This window comes from Magnolia sinica, chromosome 10, assembly GCF_029962835.1.
Source record: "Magnolia sinica isolate HGM2019 chromosome 10, MsV1, whole genome shotgun sequence".
Lineage (NCBI taxonomy): Eukaryota > Viridiplantae > Streptophyta > Magnoliopsida > Magnoliales > Magnoliaceae > Magnolia > Magnolia sinica.
The window spans coordinates 17,883,964-17,901,990 of NC_080582.1; the positions used below are offsets into that span (position 1 = coordinate 17,883,964).

The window sequence follows — 18,027 nt, forward strand, 5'->3', positions numbered from 1 at the left end:
GCACCACATGCACAATAAGGAGGTGACTTTACCAAGCTAAACACTCTGAAGGAAGATGAACTAGCTGTTTCATCAATCTGGAATAATGTCTAATTTATGCCTATATAGTTGGTACTAGTCCAAGTCATATATATAGAAAATAATCTAAGGACCAAATTGACTGCACACACATAAAAGATGGGTCAATCCAACCAACCTGAACTCCATGCTTGATTTCACCAATCCAATCATAGGATAAATAATTAATTCCAAAATAATTGACAATTACTAAAATCATGCACATACGTAGTTCAAGGCCAAACCTGTACTTCCACCATCATTAACATCGGCAAAAGCCCATCCTCAACTAGTCCAGTACTGGATACCAAGATCCAACATTGCACGTGCTTCAGCTGCAGGTCCACCTGTAACATTTACATAAAAGTGAATTCTACTACAGATTCAATATTCAACATTAATACATACATGCTTTCTTAAGTGTAGCAACTAGAAGAAAACTCGATGCACTTGTAGCTAGCTAATTGTTGATGGGTCCTGAATCCCAGTAAGGCTAGCAATTTAATATGCACAATGCAATGTAAGTGCAAAGTATAAATTTCCATTTTGAACATTCTTTTAAACTAAATAAATATATTACCCAAACAGCCAAGGTTCTCTCCTTCTGGTGTCATGATGGGCATGGCCTCTAAAGAAAGGATAGTAAGCACCTAGCTGATACCAGTGAACTAACAATTCAGGCTCAGGGTTGCCAAAAAATCCACCAACATCAGCACCTGTATAAAATACATCCATCAAAATAATTTACCTAAAAAAAGGAGAATGACGATCAAATAGAAACACCTTGAGCCAATCAATTCATGAGCTTTACTCACCAGAGAATGACATCCCAGTAAGGCCAAGAGTCAAGATCATTGGAACTGAGACTCAAAGGTGATCCCAGTCTGCTGAATTATCTCCTGTCCAAAAGTCTCCGATTCCAGCAAATGCCATGGCTCCAAATACACAGCAAATGCACCTACAAGAAGCATAAAGCAATTAGAGATTACACTGTCAACAGAATTTTGGATCAACCCACTTCTCAACCTGTAAAAATGCTGAAAATTTCAACATATAAGCATACCAAATTCAATATCAAATCCATTAAATTAAGTGTCTTCATAGGTATAAGCATAAAATAAGACTACCAAACAAAAACAAACAGATGGAGAGAAACATGCTGACTTAATCTAATTGTCTTCTCCTATGAAGTCGAACAAGCCATCTTACTCTTGAACACTAACCAGCAAAAAAATCTCTAACCTGTAAAAACATATGTAGCTGTAAGTGTCTAACCTGCAAATCAGAACTCTTGGCATATCTAACAAGGTGAACAAGACAGAAACAAGTAACAGATGAGCTCTACAGAACCAACATGCCAAGCACAAAGGAATCCAAACATATGAGAAACTGTTAAGCACAACGCATTAACTCAACAGAAAAATTTAGAAACCACAAACATTACCTAACTAGGAAACCAACATAATCAGAAACCTCAGATACTCAGATCTATAACAACATACCGTCCTTAAGACAGATTTGTTGTCATTATCATAGCTTTGTCCCAGCTATTTGGGTCTGGCATTTCGGATTGTGTTTACCAATAATCCCTCTCTAAAGGTCCTATATCCACCTGTAGCTTGAATAAGATTCTGAACAAGCATCCTTGTGATTGGTTGGCAAAGTTTCTATGACCAGCTACCTGCCTAAAATTGACCCTCTTTTGTCAAATTTATTTACAAAAATTCAAACTAAAATGGCTGAACATAAGGTTAATATTTTTCCCCAAGAACAATGAAATCATAGAGAAGACGCTTTTAACTAGAGAGTGGCAAGTTCTCGTCCACATAGAGAAAACATAGGCCTAGACAAACTCGGGTCTCTTGTTATTTTCCTCATTTTAGTCAAATGTATAAACAGGAAAGGTTGGCCTGACAGACTTTTCAGCCCTGGCATGCTTCTAGTTGAGCTGGTGCTTTGCCTACTGGCTTAGACACTCAGGTTGGGCATGTGCCTAACTTTGGTTAAAGGCCGGTGCATGATGCACCCTAAGTGCCGTTTTTACACCATTTTGTTGTAGTGGCTGAACAGAATCAAATAGCTTTATTCTAACAAATGGCCTTCTACCACCAACCGAACCGTCTGATCACAGCCTCTGACTGCACAAAATATCATAGGCCCCACTCGTACAAACTGAACCCAAGGAGAAACCATTTACATCTTATAATCCACAAAATGGAATGGGTTAAACAGAGGCAATCAAGCTGATTCAACTAGAAAGAAAAATGATCCTAGTAAATCAGACATACCAACAGAATTATTCTACTTCAGAACTTAAAATTCCTCCAAAAATCTCATCTTTAAAACAAGCCACGCATTCTATAAGAAGAAAAACCCATACTAAAATCAGACCATAGAATTTTGAGTGGACCTTTATCACCAACTTGAGCAGAGTCAGCTGGTGTCACTGAGCCCATAAAAGTCCAAATTCAAATCAAAGTAAAAACAATGCCTGAAACCAATTTTCATTGGAAGGTGACCTAAATTACCTTCAAACCGACACGAAACAAAAACATAACATATCAACGGAAAAAAAGGTCCCATGATATGCTGTCCCAAACACCATTTTGCATGTTCCAATTCAAGATGCAAGAAATGAAGTTGGAAAACTGTGATAGCCATTAAAAATCCAAACTGATAATTAAAAATAAAAATAAATAAATAAATAAAGCAGCTAGGAATGTAATTCAACCAAACCTCCCCATATGAGAATCTAACCATAACGACATTGAATCAAAATTCCACTAGAACTCAGTCATACCGAATTCGGTCAACCACCAATTCACACTCTACAAAACATCAGATAGAAACCCAAAATTTAAATCTTCTCTTAAAGAAAATCCAAATCTTACAATTCACAGTTTTGATTAGAACACCACACAAATGAAAATCAACATATCAACCCATAATTACAACAAATGACATGCACCCTATCCAAAAAGGGGTGTATCTTTCAAAAAACAAGGGTATAAACATCAACTACTGTAACACAGAAGAATTGAATTCCACACACACCAACAACAAAAATCCACCTCAGAAAATCCTCATTCATATAAAAGAAACAAAGGAATTCACAAATAATTAGAATTTCGACCCTACATTCTGATGCAGACGAATTGCCATGACATGCACGGTAAGGGGGTGTACATATTGAAAACAAGGGTGCAAATATTCATTCCCAGAACAGAGAAAAATTCAATTTCATTATAGAGAGACCAAGAACAAGTAAGACCAACCTAAAACAAAAAATCCGTATTCTCAAGCAATGAGACTGATTCGGAAGAGAAGCGTCCCTGTTTTATACTATTCCTGGTAAGAAATAAGTCAGAATAGCAAAATCCTAAAACAGTTTCAACAGAAACGATGGACAAGATACAGACAGGAACAATCTATGAAGGTTTTAGCTAATACCTTCGAACTTGTGAATCAGATCAACACCATCAACAACCCTGATTCGAGAATCTGCAGATGTAATAAGCACTTCTAAATTAGGGATTCGACCATGCAAAATCCCTAAGAATGGATTCGACAATGCAAATCCCTAAAAATGGATTCGACAACGCAAATCCCTAATTAGGGATTTGTATAAAACAAAGCATATTCCTAATCAAGTATTTTAAATTTCAGAAAGCAATAACAAGAAGAGAAAAGCATTACATCATACCTGAGAATCTGAGATTCACCAGCAGCAGAAGACCGAACTGCAGCAGAGTGCAGAAAATAGATCCAAAACCCTAGGAAACAAGAGAGTAGCAGATCTAGATACTACGGTGAGATCCCAAAGCAGGTTGTTGCAGCTGGAGAGATCGCAAAGCAGCCGTGAGAGAGAAAGAGGAGAGAGAGAAGGAGAGAGTCGTGGAGTTGCACAGAGAGAGAGAGAGAGAGAGAGAGAGAGAGAGAGAGAGAGAGAGAGAGAGAGAGAGAGAGAGAGAGAGAGAGAGAGAGAGAGAGAGAGAGAGAGAGACGGGAAGGAAATAGGAGAGTCGTGGAGTTTCAGGGAGAAAGAGAGAGAGAGTGAGAGACGGGTAGGAAGAGAGTCGTGGAGTTGCAGAGAGAGAGAGAGCGACCATTGAAGAAGGGTTCTCCTTCTTCTTCCTCCGATCTGAAAAAATCATGGAGGAGATTCAATTTGATTGAAGAGATGGAGAGAGAGAGAGAGAGAGAGAGAGAGAGAGAGAGAGAGAGAGAGAGAGAGGATAGACTCAATGTTCATGAGGAAGTTTTCCGAATAAATCTAAAAACAAATTTCAAATCATGGCTTTCAAGTCCATGCACCAGATGGTAGGAAGTTGTGTTTGATAGAGGTGGCTTGACTTTCGCAGCAATAAACTGAGTCTGCCGCCCTTATTTACACCGGGCGTAGCTACTGACTGGTTGAATAGCGAGACTAGCTACTGAAGTAACGTCAGTAAGTTTTTTGTATCCACACCTTCCATCTATTTGGAGAGTTCATTTTAGGGCAATATGCAAAGAACTAGTTAAATCCAAAGCTCAAGAGGAACCCAGCATAGAAAACAGTAGGACAGTGACTCCCACCATTAAAACCTCTTAAGGCCACAAAAGTTTTAGATCAAGCTGATATTTGTGTTTTTCCTTATTTCATTATTTCATGTCTTTTTTAACTTTTGAACAGGTTGGATTTCAAATAAACATTATGATGGGCCTTAGGATAGTTTCAATGGTGGGAATCACTCTCCCCACTGTTTTCTTTGGTGGGGTCCACCACAAATTTTTACTTGCCTCATTCTTTGGGTCATATACTAAAACGATATCTAAAAATGGATGGACAGTGTGGATATAACACATACATCATAGAGGAGCCCACAAACTTGGTGACGTCACTTCAGTGGCCGCTACTCAACCTTTCAGTATCTAATCCGCGTCCATTTACACCTCATGGGCGGGCCAACCGATTATGACCGTCCACCAACTATTAAGTTCTGTCACATGTTGGTTGCTTTCAAAAGTATTAGTAAAGATGGGATTTTTACCAAAGTTATACCGTGGTAATGCCAAACGTGCCCAAAAATCGGGATCCTTGAAAAATTTTCAAGGATAGTCACCGACAATTTTTTCAAGATTTTTGGAACAAAATTGTCCTGAAATACCCTTTGCATTGAACCCAAATACCTAATGGTGGGGCAAATTCAGATGAAATAAACATTGAGGAGCCCACTATGGTGTTTGTGAGAAATACACGGCATTCACATGTTTTGCCAAATTATTTTATGACATGAGCCAAAAAAGAAGGTAGATCCAAAGCTCTAGTGAGCCACGCAACAGTAAACAATGGAAATTGGACCCTCATGGTTGAAACAATAATGAGGCTGCAAAAGCTCTTAATCATACCAATATTTTTATTCTTTCATTTCATCCCTATGGTAATGATCTTATGAGCATTTAGGCCACTTTATGAATAGTTTGGATTGTATATAAATATCACAATGGAACCTAAAAAAGTTTGAACGGTAGCCAACTCCTTTCCACTGTTTTGTAGTTATATGGTCCACTTGATTTTCAAATCTAATTTTTAATCTCATGTCATAACATGATCTTCCAAAATAGATGAATTGAGTGGATTTCCTACAATAATTATGTTAGGCCCAACAGAGCTTTTGGTGGCTGTAGGAACTTGCTGCAAAAGGCTTCTACTGAAGAAAATTCAGCAAACTCTGATCATCTGATAGGCAATAAATATAGATTAAATGCGCACCGTCCCATTTCTTTGAAATAAGTTTGGCTCACCTGGTTTCCGACCAACCTGATTCTTAGACCTAAGCATAAGTTCTGGGTGAGATTTGTTAAGCCCACACATGAGTGGAACCTTGCACAACAACACGTGTTCCAATATAGCATAATGTGCAAGAACAGAGGCTTCCATTAAGTAGCCTACGTTGTTTAAAACATCTGACCTAAAAGTGAGGTTGTTTTACACCTCAAGTGTGCCTGTTTCAAAACAAATGGATATCTAGAAATTTGTATTACCCTGCTGTGCCCTATCGAGGAGCGTGAACAACTTGTTTTTTGTGTGAGAAGATCTAATCACTGTTGCCCTCCTCTGTTCCCAGAAAATAATCTCAAGAATAAGGACGGTTGATATTTCATTTGATTTCCCATCCGTTTGGAGGCTACAGATAGACGGTTGGGATAGTGCTTACAATGGCTTTTAAAAAATATATATATATATCTGTGGTCGAGATTCATCAAATGAACAACAACGTATAGCATTAAGTGGCAACAAACCATGAGTGGTTTGTCGCGTTACCGGTCAAGTTGGCGTCTATAAATAAAAAGAAATGCCACATGAACACAAGACAAAGCTGTTATCTGAATTTCTTTGCTGTAAGAGAAAAGAGTGAGGAAATATGGCCTTTGTTGAGTTCGTTGTCGAGAACCTTCTCAAAAATCTTGGTGACGCCCTCATTAAAGAAGCCCGTTTCTTAAGCGGGGTTCGCGATGAAGTGGAATGGCTGGAGGCAGAATTTGAGCGGATGGAAGCCTTCTTGCAAGACGCAGACGCCAAGCAAGAAGAAGGAGATAGAAGAGTGAAGAGATGGGTGCGACAAGTGAGAGATGCTGCATACGATACTGAGGGCGTCATCGACACCTTCGTCTTCAAGATGGCACACTTGAGGCAAACAGGATTTGTGGGTCGCATTAAAAGGTACGCTTTCATCTTCAGTGAGTGGAATACTCTCCATAAGGTGGGCTCCGATATCAAACGGATAAAGAATAAAATCCGTGCGATCTCCGAAAGTAGGTTGGCTTATGGAATTCAAAATATAGGCCAGGGAGCAGGTACCAGCTCTGCCGGTCGAAGCCTCCAAGAATGGAGGTTCACTTCTCCTAATGTTCCAGAACCAGATTTTGTTGGTTTTGAAAAGGACTTGGAGGAATTGGTCGAGCGGTTGACAACGGGAGATCTGCGACGTTGTGTTGTTTCTGTAGTTGGAATGGGTGGTCTCGGTAAGACCACTCTTACTAAGAAACTTTATAACACCGAGAGTGTTAAGAAACATTTTGATTCTCTTGCATGGATCTCTGTATCACAAGAGTATGCTGTGGCGGATCTTTTGCATGCTGTCGCAAAATCCTGTAATGTGATTATGCTGGTGGGTGTGGAGAAAATGAAGGTTGATGAGTTAAGAGACAATATTTCCAAGTATCTTAATGACAAGAGATACTTGGTGGTATTGGATGATTTATGGACCGACGAAGCATGGGATAATCTCAAGCATGCTTTCCCAGAAAATAATAAGGGAAGCAGGGTCGTGCTCACCACACGAAACAAAGACGTAGCATTACATGCAGATGTACAAAGCAAGCCTCATGAACTGCGATTTCTAAATAATGAAGAGAGCTGGGTTTTGTTCTGCAAGAAAGCATTCCCAGGACTAGGTGGCATTTGGCGTCCGGAATTGAAGGAGTTAGGAGGACAGATTGTTGAAAAATGCAGTTGTCTCCCTCTTTCGATCGTTGTCATCGCAGGGCTCTTATCAAGAAAAGAACCAAGCGAGTGGGAGAATGTACGAAAGAGCATCACCTGGCAGTTTGTCCAGGGAGAAGTGAAAATCTCCAGCATATTATCTTTAAGCTATAAAAATCTGCCCTATCACTTGAAACCATGTTTTCTCTACCTGGGCATCTTTCCAGAAGACTATGAATTCGGGGCTAGGAAACTGATTCAATTGTGGGCTGGAGAAGGGTTTCTGCAACGAAGAGGGGATGAAACGCTGGAAGAAGTAGGATACGATTATCTAAAAGAGTTGATTCAGCGAAATATGATTCAACTGGCTAACAAAAGTTCAAGTGGGGGTATTAAAAGTTGCCGTATTCATGATCTTATGCGGGATCTTTATTATTATATGAAATGACTAATTTATCCCTGTCTAGATTCATCCTAGGGGCAACTAAAGAAAGAAAAGAATCCAGAAAATATCTACTGTTTATCTTCACCCAGCTAGCAAACTAAACTTAGAAAAATCTCACAGCTAGCATACACGGCATGTACAGCTAGCTCAAAAGATACTTATACAGTTTTAGATTTGTTAAAATCCTCCACTGTATCCAACACAAACTTCATTAGCATTAAGCCTTTCAAATGTTTAAGTTTTATCCACAAAAAGCAACTGATTCTTTCGATTTGATCCGCCACCTGTTCCGTAGTATGACAATAGTCTAATTTCATCGTTTTCTACTTCACATGATCTCTCAGAAAATGGTATCAGGTATCAATGTGTTTGCTTCTTCCATGCTGCAACGAATTTTTGGCTAGCTCGATTGCCGACTTGTTATCCACATATATGACTGTGGATTCTTCCTGCGGATGCTTCAACTCCTTTAGTAGGTTTCTCAACTAAATTCCCTCACAGACGGTGGACGATGCTGCCATGTACCCTGCTTCACATGTGGACAAGGCGACCACACTCTGCTTCTTCGAATTCCATGTGAAAGCAGTCGTTCTGAGATAAAAGACATATCCAGTGGTGCTCTTTCTCTCATCTTGGTCACCTCCCCAATCACTGTCTGAGTATCCATACAACATTGCTTCATCATCATATGGATAAAAGAGACCGAATTCAGTAGTCCCTTTGATATACCTCAGTACTTGTTTTGCAGCTAGCCAGTGTGACTCTTTTGGGGCTTCCATATACCGGCTTAGAAGCCTAATACTATAGACTATATCTGGCCTAGTGATTGTAAGATACCTTAAGCTTCTGATTAGGCTCTTGAATAGGGTTAAGTCGACGTTTCTTCCTTCTCCATCTTTTATGAGCTTCGGGCCTGTTGTAACAGGTGTATTTACAGCTTTACAGTCGACCATTTGAAACTTCTCAAGAAGTTTCTTTGTGTACTTCTTTTGGGATATGTAAATGCCATCGACTTGTTGCTTCACTTCAATGCCCAAGAAAAAGGACATCAATCCACCATCAGTCATCTCGAATTCTTTAAACATAGCCTGCTTGAATTCTTCAAACATCGTCTGGCTGTTCCCAGTGAATAGCAGATCATCAACATATAAACAAGCAATAAGCATATCACCACAGGTATTCTTCTTTGTGTAGACGGCATGCTCATATGGACATTTGACGAAACCATTCTCTTGAAGATAACCGTCGATCCGTGCATTCCAAGCACGAGGAGCTTACTTCAACCCATACAGGGCTTTCTTCAACCAATACACCTTGTGTTCCTCCCCTTGCATGACAAAGCCTTTAGGCTGGTCAACATATACTTCTTCTTCGAGTGCCCCATTTAGGAATGCAGATTTCACATCCAGTTGGTAGATCATCCAACTGTGATGAACTACAAGGGAGATAATCATTCTTACAGTGTCAAGGCAAGCAACTGGGGCGAAAACTTCTTCATAGTCTATCCCATGTTTCTATTTGTAGCATTTTGCTACGAGCCTTGCCTTATATCATTTAATCTTACCATCGGCATTCCGCTTGATTTTGTACACCTATTTGAGACCAATGGTCTTCTGGCTTTTGGGGAGTGAGGTCAACTCCCATGTTCGATTCTTTTCGATGGCATGAATCTCTTCTTCCATAGCCTTTCTCCAACATTCTTCATTCGCAGCCTCCTCAAATGTGAGAGGCTCGTGGTCCGCATATAGGTAGAGTAAATTCACTTTCTCAGTTTCTACATAGATGTCGTTAAGGCTTCTCATTTTAATAGGAGCCAAGGGTGAAGGAGAATTGGATGAAGATGTGCTGGATGAATTCTGATTTGATGAAGTACTTTCAGGAGAGATGGAGCGTACTTCTGGACTTTTGCGATCTGAAGGGGGTGATGTGGGTGTCTGTTCTTGCTTCTCATGTATCTCTTCTTCGTATTCTTCTACCTCAACTTGCTTTTCTTTGGCTGAGTTTCTCTCGTTTCATTTCTATGCTTCTTCCTCACAAAATACCACATCTCTACTCACCACCAGCTTAATGGTTAGTGGGTTGTAGAGCTTGTATGCCTTTGACTCTTCGCTGTAGCCGATGAAGATGCACTTCTCGCCACGATCATCAAGCTTTTTCCTTCTTGCTTCTGGAACTTGAGCGTAGGCGACACACCCATAGATCTTAAGGTGTGCCACGCTCGGCTTGTATCCACTCCATGCTTCTTGCGGTGTCTGGAATCTGACACTCTTAGTCGGACACCTATTGAGCAGATAGGCAGTACATGCAACTGCCTCTGCTCAGAAATTCTTTGGCAGACTTTTCTCCTTTAGCATGGTCCTTGTCATGTCGAGGATGGTGTGGTTCTTTCATTCCGTAATTTCATTTTGTTGTGGTGTATACACTACAGTATGTTGTTGCTTAATGCCATGTTCCCTGCAATATTCTCGAAAAATATTTGAGGTGTACTCCCCACCTCTGTCAGATTGAAGAGTTTTGATTTTAAGACCACTTTCTTTTTCAACAAGGGCCTTAAAATTTTTTTAAAAAGTAAAAGCAGCAGACTTCTCTTTGATTACATACACCCATAATTTTCTACTGAAATAGTCAATAAAGGTAATAAAGTATTTATTACCTCCAAGAGAGATTAGATCTAATGGTCCACAGATGTCAGTGTGAACCAACTGCAACGGTTCTCTTGATCTTCGGGATACTCCACTCGGAAAGGATTTCCTTTGTTGTTTTCCAAGTGTGCACGCCTCACACACATGTTCTGGAGCTTCAATAGTAGGCAAGCCATGCACCATGCTTGATGAGGACAGAAGTTTTAGGCCACTGAAATTTAGATGGCCAAAGCGAAGATGTCACATCCAGGAATCATTCTTTGTTGTTCCATAAAAACACTTCTCAAGCATTGTGTTTATATAGAGAGGAAACATACGATTCTTTGCCATCTGGAGTTTTTAAAATCAAACGTCCATGCATATCTCTTATGGAAAGAGAAGAGTTCTCCATATGTATGACATACTCCTTTTCGAGGAGTTGTCCAAGATTTAGTATGTTACTTTTCATGTTGGGCACGTAGTACATATTAGAGATATAGTTTGGAACACCATTCTTCTAAAAGATTTTAATTTTACCTTTACCTTTCACTGGCGTTTTTGATGAGTCTCCAAACGCTACATCGCCATGAACTCCTTCTATGAGTTCCACAAAGAGTTTCTTGTAGCCACACATATGATTACTTGCACCCGTGTCGAGATACCATACATCCTGCTGATTACTACCTTTCTCTTGTGCAAGGAGAAGTATGGAGCTTTCTTGTTCATGGCCTGATGCTTCAACATAGTTGGATAGCTCGTCTTGAGTCACTGGCTTGCTCCAGCAATCAGATGCATAGTGGTCAAGCTTGTTGCAGTTATAGCATTGGATGTTCTTTATACTTCCTCGTCCACACATAGATCTACCTCTATCATTTCCTCTTCCACGAAAATTGATATTTTTCTACTGGTTTTGTCCATGGCTTTGTTGGTATCCGCGCCCTCTGCCTCTTGCACGATTGTTAGCAAAACGCCCACCACGTTGTGAACTTCCATGTCCACCATTGTTATTATTCAGAGTCAATCTTGATTCTAAAGCTTGTTCCATCAGCATGGAACTGGCATTCTTTTGCATTCGTTGCTCATGAACTTGCAGCGATCCTATCAACTCCTCAATGGAGAGTTTCTCAATATCTTTTGATTCTTCGATCGCCATAACCACATGTTCAAACTTGGTTGTGAGGGATCGAAGTATCTTTTCAATAACTCGGACATCTTCAATCTTCTCACAATTTTTTTTCAAATTATTGACAGTTACAAGCAATCGCGAAAAATAATCAGTAATATTCTCACCTTCCTTCATGTGAGTCGCTTCGATCTTGGCTCTTAATGTTTGAAGGCGAACCTGCTTCACTCGATCTACACCCTTGAAGATGGTCCCAAGGGTATCCCATGCTTGCTTACTTGATGTTGCTTTGGCAATCTTTTCAAAGGTTGATTCATCAAACCCTTGATAGAGAAGGAACAAAGCCTTGTTGTCTCTCTTCCTCTGATTTTTTAGAGCGATCTTTTCTTCATTGGTGAAGGCGGCTTCTTCTTCCATAGCGGGTTCTTCATACCCATCGGTGATGATCTCCCATAGTTCTTGCGACTCGAACAATGCCTTCATTTGAATGTACCATTTTTCATAGTTGTCCTTTGACAACTTAGGAACCTGCGGCTGGATTGTGCTAGCCATCTTTTTCTATTTTTTAAAAGAGAGGAATGGACTAGAAGAACAGATTTTGTTTTTTTTTTTTGAAAAACAAAAGAAAAAAAATCTTCTCAAATTTGACTTTTTTTGCTTAAACTCTATTTTTTTTTTTTTTTTTTAAAAGAAAACAATCCGTTGGCTTGGCAAGCTGATTTTTTAAAAACAGATGTTTTTGTTTTTTTTTTTTTTGTTGCAATCTGATTTTTTTCAAAACAGATTTTTTTTTGAAAAAATATTCTGTTGTGGCCGAAAACTTGCTGGAAAACTTTTTGCTGGAACTTTTCTGCTGGTTTTGTTGTTGGGTATTTGCAGACACCCAAAACAGGTAGAGGTGCAGGACCTTCTCACGGATCAGCAGCTCCTTCTCACGTCTGATGAGGCTCTCACGGCTGATGAGGCCCAAGGATTAGCAGCTCCTTCTCACGGCTGATGAGGCCCAAGGATCAAGGGCTCTGATACCACTTTGTTGGGTCTAAAACCCAGCTTCCTGCTGACGTGTGGCTGCAGCCACCATGAAACAAAAACTGAAACTTTTGGAAGAAGAAGAAGAGAGAACTGCTGCTATATTGGAATGAATTAAAAACGTATTACACTGCTGCCTTTTATAGGCTTTCTTATTCTATGAAATGACTAATTTATCCCTGTCTAGATTCATCCTAGGGGCAACTAAAGAAAGAAAAGAATCCAGAAAATATCTACTGTTTATCTTCACCCAGCTAGCAAACTAAACTTAGAAAAATCTCACAGCTGGAGAAGGGTTTCTGCAACGAAGAGGGGATGAAACGCTGGAAGAAGTAGGATACGATTATCTAAAAGAGTTGATTCAGCGAAATATGATTCAACTGGCTAACAAAAGTTCAAGTGGGGGTATTAAAAGTTGCCGTATTCATGATCTTATGCGGGATCTTTCCATATCAGAAGCAAAGGAAGAAAAGTTTCTCCAAATTCATCATGAGAATGTGGATGCTCTATCCACATCCACAGCCCGTCGATTTGCTATTCACTATAATGCCTTAAGTGAGTGCACTTCCTTAAAATCTTCTACTCCACACCTTCGATCTGTGTTGATCTATCACAGAGAACGTGAATGGATACCTAAGAAGTTTCCTTTTGGAGGCCTTGCATTGCTCAGGGTGTTAGATCTACACAATGTAACAATAAAAAAGGTACCTAGTGAGATAGGTGCACTGATCCACTTGAGATACATCAGCTGTACCACCACTTTTAATACTGCAAGTTTCATCTTGAAACGGTACTTCGGCTGTACAATGACTTCAGAGGTCCCATCATCGATGGGCAATCTTCACAATTTACAAACATTAAATATTGAAACATCTTTTGGCGACATCCTCAACATACCCAGCGTAATGTTGAAGATGCAACAGTTGAGACATTTCCAAGTGAAGAGAGGTTGGGGTTCGATAAAAGGGCATCCACGACTCGACTGGATTAGCAACCTCCAAACTCTATCAGGCATATATGCAGGTGAATGGATGCATGGTTGCTTGCGAAAGTTCACCAATCTTAGAAAACTACGAATACGTTTAGATGATGAAGGAGCATATGCTGATGTATTGTGTGAATCCATTCTCAAATTGGAATGCCTCCAGTCCTTGTTTGTGGAGGGAAACCAAATACCATCGAATTTGCGTTTTACACTTCTTCTCAAGTTAAGTAAGCTGCATTTGGTTGGAAAGTTAGAGAAGTTACCTGAGTCTACTGAATTCCCAACAAACCTCACCAAGCTTACCTTCAAAGCATCCCATTTAAAGCAAGATCCACTGGCGACGTTGGAGAAGCTGAAAAACCTTCGCATTCTCAGATTGCTCGATGCTTCGTATGATGGAGCGGAAATGGCTTGCTCTGCACGAGGGTTTCCTCGACTCGAATCCTTACATTTTGGATATTTATATTATTTAAAGGAGTGGAGAGTGGAGGAAAGATCTATGTCTAATCTTTTACATTTAAGGATCGAATACTGCCCGGAATTGAAGGAGCTTCCGGAAGGACTGCGACACGTGAGTACCCTCAAGAAATTGGAGCTGTGGTTCATGAATCGAGAATTAAAAACAAGGCTCCAAGAAAACGAGGGAGAGGATTGGCAAAATATTCGGCACATACCATCCATCGACATAAGCTACCGTGGTCAGCGAGCTATTGGGAGCAGCACTGGCACTTCCTTTCCAAGCGAGAGCTACATTGGTGAGACTTGTTTCCCCTCTTTTATTTATTTACCTCTTAATCCATATCATTTTTCTTTTTCCTTTCTGTGTGTTACTTTGACCCTAAAAAAAAGAGAAGAAGCATAGTCTCGTGAGAGGATTGGCATAAGATTCCGTACTCCCAAGTTAGTATAATCATATCGTTTTTCTTTTTCATTTTTGTATAACTTGGAAAAAAAAAAAAAACATATAGTCTCATGAATTTTAAATTCCAGTTATATTCTTAAAGTAATTTATTCCTTTTAATTGTTAATATGATAATCTGATGTAGCTATAGTCCGTATTTACATGTCTAAAGGAAGATGAGAGACTATTTTAAACTGAGTGAGGATCGTCTTTGTGCACAGTTACATCCTGTGCTTTTGTTTATTATTAGTCCACGTCACTGGCGCTGCCGTTACTAGAGAAAAATTAAAAATAGACCGAGAACGAGAAATATGGAAATATATGCATTTTCTTTTAGGTGTGAACCGATTCTCTCTATCCAACAAAAAGGGTATCTTTTGACGCATGGATATTCTGTGGGCCCCACCGTGATGTATGTGTTAGATCCACACTGTCTATCCATTTTTCAAGATCAGTCTAGGGACGATGTTACGGACGTTCCGAGAACGAAGAAAGGACATACATGTTTCGAGTCATGGAATTTCTGTTGGCCCCACCATGATATATGTATTACATCTACACCGTTCATCCATATTTCTAGATCGTTTTATGGCATTAAAAAAATAGAACCAGATTCAAAGCTCGAGTGGACCACAAAACAAGAAACAGTCGATACACTCACCGTTGAAAACTTCTTAGGGCTACATAAGGCACGGATCAACCTGATATTCGTGTTTTTTTTTTTTTGTTTTTTCCCTTCATCGAGGTCTGTGTGACCTCATGAACAAGCTGGATGGCAAATAAACGTCATGTTGGCCCTACGAAGGTTTCTCTCTATGATGTGGTCCACTTGAGCTATGGATAATCTTAGTTTTTGGGTTCATTCACTAAACCAATCTGTAAAAACGGATGGATGGTGTAGATCTACAACATACATCATTGTGGGCCCCATAGAAGATCCACGCCTAAAAAGATTTCCTTGCTTGGAAAAAAATTCGGTGTACACGAAACAGGAAAAACGTATATTTTACGTATGTATGTCTGTTTTCCCTCTGCCGGCGTCAGAACTGGTGACGGGAATAATAATAAAGAGAGTCCGGATACTCTGTTATCTGGTCAACAGAGATTTCCTGATACCCTAATCCTCATTGGTCCACGTCACCACTCACTAAAAAAATAAAAAATAAAAAATAAAAAGCTTCGGACGCCAAACCATTAGGGTAACAGGAAATCCCTCTTGACCAGAGGATCCCGACTCTAATAAAGAAAGGCAATGGATCCCCATTGCCTTAACCAGACAATCGGCAGTGTTTTAAATATTTTAGTGTTTAATTATTTTTTTATATGGAAATCTGTATGTTAATTGTTTGAAGAAATACTTCTGCCATAAACTTTTGGATGAAACCATGCCAGCAGTCATCCATCTAGTTGACCTGACCTTTCTTTGGTGAAGTATCGTATAAATTAACAATTATTTATTTATTTATTTTAACTCATTTGATCAGTGACTTTTCCTTGCTCAATGTGGACTGTGGACCATTTTTAGTTTAAAAGCCATTAATCAAATGGTCAGCATCATCTTATCAGTTTGGAAGGGCTTGCCAAAAGAATTGTTTGGATGATCCGAATATGTAATCATGTGGGGCTCATTCATCAAATAAATAGTCTGGATTACCACCTTGGCTGCTTGTGCGCAACTGATGGAAGACAGTTTTCACGGCCCATTACTTTTGTTCTACTAATGAGTTGTCTTAGCATAAATAGTAGCACTTCATTTTTAAGTTTTAATTACAGATTTTTTAGATATATAGGAGAAGCTACGGTTTAATTAGAATTTTTATATATATATACAATCTCTTACTTTTATAGGAGGCGACAGGGTGGAGGCAACTGAACAGGATGTCGAGATCTCGTGAATGAAAAGTTATTTTCCTTTTGTGATTTCTCTGTTGGCTTCCTCATGTATGAGTGTTGGAGATATTTGGATAATGTTTTGAACTTGTAGCATGACAATGTGCGTGCGTGTGTGTGTGTGTGTGTGTGTGTGTGTGTTTTTTTTTTACTTTCTTGGTTTAGTTATTAATCTTTAATATTCTAATGTAATAAGTTGTTTTTGTAATGCCTGAGATGTATTACTTTATCTGTATTTGAATGTAATATGCTTATTCAAAGAGGAAGTAGTTATTTAGAGTGTTGGCTCAAGAGGATGTCCGCAATGCTTTACCGGAGAGTTTACATGGGTGCATGGTCAAAGCAGCTCATCGGGTGCAGGCTACAATCCAGCTTTCACTGTTTGAAATTTAGGTCAGTCTAATTCCGATCACCTGATAGGCCATACATATAGATTAAATGCTGAGCATCCATTTCTTTAGCATACGTTTGGCAGCTTGGCAGCTCACGTGGTTTGAGAACCTGATTCTTGGAAGTAGACATAAGTTCTGGGTGAGGTTTGCTATAACCCATACATAGGTGAAGCCTCGCACAACAACATACAGCCACATGTGCCAATATAGCATAATTTGCAAGAAAAGAGGTTTCCATTAAGTGGACCATGTTGTTTAAAACTTCTTGCCGTAAAGTGAAGTTTGTTTGTCACCTTAGGTGGACTTGTTTTCAAAACAAATGGATGGCTAGAGAAATCTGCATTACTCTATTGTGCCCCATTGAGGAGCGGAATGACCTATCTTTTGCGTAAGAAGATGTAATGCCCTGATAGTGGAAAGCTCAACTAAAATAGTTCTTGCGGACATCCATTTGTTTTGTAAACACGTACGTTTAATTGAGGCATGAAATGACGTACCTTTTAGGCTAGAAGTTCTAAACAATGTTGCCTACTTGATGGAAAGTTGTTATCTCTCACCCTTATGCTTTATTAGCACTTGTGGATGGGCAAGCTTTCACATGTGAGTGGGAGTAGCAAACATCTATGTTGGGTCTATTTCTTATGACTTTAATTTGTTTCGTTATTTCTATTGATAGCCTCCTTTACATGCGAGTGGAAGTAGCAAACCTTTAAACATTTGAATTTGTTTGAAGATGGCCTATCCTGTGAATCTGATATTGGATGAAAATATTAATTTCATATCCCAAGCTTAAAATTTGGTTTATGTTAGTAATATTTCAACCAAATCTAATCAAGAGTTCCTTGCCATCCAATATTTATGCCATTATTTTCATAGAAAATTAATGTATTTGTTCCTAAATGTCATTTGAGGGACATTGATCAACGGATTAGGATATGTAGTAGACCTTATCAAATATTAGTCCGGATCTCCGAACTAGAACCCCACTTGCACGGAATGCTTGTAGAAGGACGCTTCAATATAGATGGGAACTTACAATTCCTCCTGTTTTACTCTGGTCTAATTTTAAAGTAAGTAGATGCTTCAACTAATTTATAGTTTTTAAGTAAATGAATTCTA

The 18,027-nt window shown here is 39.3% G+C and overlaps 1 protein-coding gene across 5 annotated transcripts in view; it reads left to right on the top strand.

Moving 5' to 3' along the window:
- The window catches only part of LOC131258102 (putative disease resistance protein At1g50180), a 75,465-nt gene that overhangs the window by 42,439 nt on the left and 14,999 nt on the right, over positions 1-18,027 (top strand). Inside the window, exons 1-3 of one of the 5 annotated variants that reach the window (XR_009177878.1) lie at positions 6,638-6,760; positions 16,475-16,909; positions 16,992-17,978. The exons of 2 other annotated variants lie outside the window; for them this stretch is intronic. The gene's annotated coding sequence lies outside the window, so the exon portion shown is untranslated. Of the gene's footprint in view, positions 1-6,637; positions 6,761-15,438; positions 15,637-15,869; positions 16,053-16,474; positions 16,910-16,991; positions 17,979-18,027 lie in introns of those variants that run through there. 2 more of the 5 variants (XR_009177880.1, XR_009177879.1) reach the window with 2 other exon arrangements.